The 2,820-nt window shown below is 37.6% G+C and overlaps 1 protein-coding gene across 1 annotated transcript in view; it reads left to right on the top strand.

Annotated features, from left to right (window-relative positions):
* Window positions 1–238: 238 nt before the first annotated feature.
* LOC149429020 (ATP-dependent RNA helicase with zinc finger domain-like) overlaps window positions 239–2,820 on the top strand; it is a 118,624-nt gene continuing 116,042 nt past the window's right edge. Inside the window, exon 1 of the mRNA XM_089666821.1 lies at window positions 239–369. The gene's annotated coding sequence lies outside the window, so the exon portion shown is untranslated. The remainder of the gene's footprint in view (window positions 370–2,820) is intronic.

The raw sequence follows: 2,820 nt of genomic DNA, 5'->3' as shown, positions 1-2,820 counted from the left end.
TGTATGTAGTGTGGTGTCAGTGTATGTAGTGTGGTGTCGGGATCAGTACTTGGTGTATGTAGTGTGGTGTCGGTGTTGGGATCAGTACTTGGTGTATGTAGTGTGGTGTCGGTGTCGGGATCAGTACTTGGTGTATGTAGTGTGGTGTCGGTGTTGGGATCAGTGATCGGTGTATGTAGTGTGGTGTCGGTTCTCATCATGCAATGCGGTAAGTGATCGGTAGGTGATAAGGGCTCTTCCCATCATGCAGTAGTGTCGGTGATCGGTGTTGTGATCGGTGTATGTAGTGTTGGTGTCGGTGCTCTTCCCATCATGCAGTGCGGCGGCTCCTGACAAGTCGATCCAAGATGGCGTAGAAAGTAATGACAGGTAAGTCCGGAGTGTCCCCCTCCTCCTCGGTACCCGGGACCCCCTTCCTTCCCCCCACCCCACCCTGGGGGGAGCACACCGCGCAGCCCGTCCTCTCCTCACCCCTGTCGGACTCCTCCTCTACTCAAGGCCCCGGCTCCGGCCGACGCACCAGGCCTCACCGGGCACCGGAGCCCGCTGGGGGGAGACAGGCGGGAGAGGAGGCCGGAGGTGGCGACAGACAGGAATACCCACCCCCACCGGGGGTGCTGAGACACCGAACTCTGCCGGGGGTGCACCGACAGGACAAATACCGGTTAGACCCGGACCGGGGCGGCCTGACCCGGGTGGGGGAGGTGGGAGAACCGTTACTGGCTTGACCCCATCTCTGTACCCCCCAACCGACCGTGTCCCCCCTCCCCCACCGGGCCGCATCATTGTTACTCCCACATATAAATATATATATTATATCCTGTATACACCCCCCATATATATTATATCCTGTATACACCCCCCATATATATATTATATCCTGTATACACCCCCCATATATCTATTATATCCTGTTTACACCCCCCATATATATATTATATCCTGTATACACCCCCCATATATCTATTATATCCTGTTTACACCCCCCATATATATATTATATCCTGTATACACCCCCCATATATATAGATTATATCCTCTATACACCCCCCATATATATAGATTATATCCTCTATACACCCCCTATATATATAGATTATATCCTGTATACACCCCCCATATATATAGATTATATCCTGTATACACCTCCTATATATATATATTATATCCTGTATACACCTCCTATATATATAGATTATATCCTCTATACACCCCCTATATATATAGATTATATCCTGTATACACCCCCCATATATATAGATTATATCCTGTATACACCCCCTATATATATAGATTATATCCTGTATACACCCCCCTATATATATAGATTATATCCTGTATACACCTCCTATATATATATATTATATCCTGTATACACCTCCTATATATATATATTATATCCTGTATACACCCCCCATATATATATATTATATCCTGTGTACACCCCCCATATATATATATATATTATATCCTGTATACACCCCCCATATATATATATATATTATATCCTGTATACACCCCCCATATATATATATATATATATATATATATATTATATCCTGTATACACCTCCTATATATATATATTATATCCTGTATACACCTCCCTATATATATATTATATCCTGTATACACCTCCCTATATATATATTATATCCTGTATACACCCCCCATATATATATATATTATATCCTGTATACACCCCCCATATATATATATATTATATCCTGTATACACCTCCTATATATATATATATATTATATCCTCTATACACCTCCCTATATATATATTATATCCTGTATACACCCCCATATATATATATATATTCTATCCTGTATACACCTCCCTATATATATATATATTATTTCCTGTACACACACCCCATATATATATATTATATCCTGTATACACCCCCCATATATATATATTATATCCTCTATACACCTCCCTATATATATATATTATTTCCTGTACACACACCCCATATATATATATTATATCCTGTATACACCCCCATATATATATATTATATCCTCTATACACCTCCCTATATATATATTATATCCTGTATACACCCCCTATATATATATTATATCCTGTATACACCTCCCTATATATATATTATATCCTGTACACACCCCCTATATATATATTATATCCTGTACACACCCCCTATATATATATATTATATCCTGTATACACCCCCCATATATATATATTCTATCCTGTATACACCTCCCTATATATATATATTATATCCTGTATACACCTCCCTATATATATATATTCTATCCTGTATACACCTCCTATATATATATATATATATATTATATCCTGTACACACCCCCCATATATATATTATATCCTGTACACACCCCCCATATATATATTATATCCTGTATACACCTCCTATATATATATATATATATATATATATATTATATCCTGTATACACCTCCCTATATATATATTATATCCTGTATACACCTCCCTATATATATATATTATATCCTGTATACACCCCCCATATATATATATATTATATCCTGTATACACCTCCCTATATATATATATTATATCCTGTATACACCTCCCTATATATATATATTATATCCTGTATACACCCCCTATATATATATATTATATCCTGTATACACCTCCCTATATATATATATTATATCCTGTATACACCCCCCATATATATATTATATCCTGTATACACCCCCCATATATATATTATATCCTGTATACACCTCCCTATATATATATATTATATCCTGTATACACCCCCCATATATATATTATATCCTGTATACACCTC

The sequence above is a fragment of the Staurois parvus genome, unplaced genomic scaffold, assembly GCF_062004578.1.
Source record: "Staurois parvus isolate SC_StPar_1 unplaced genomic scaffold, SC_StPar_1.0 ptg002863l, whole genome shotgun sequence".
In the NCBI taxonomy this organism is placed as follows: Eukaryota; Metazoa; Chordata; class Amphibia; order Anura; family Ranidae; genus Staurois; species Staurois parvus.
Note: the sequence above shows the minus strand (reverse complement) of the source record. Positions and strands in the feature narration are given on the sequence as shown.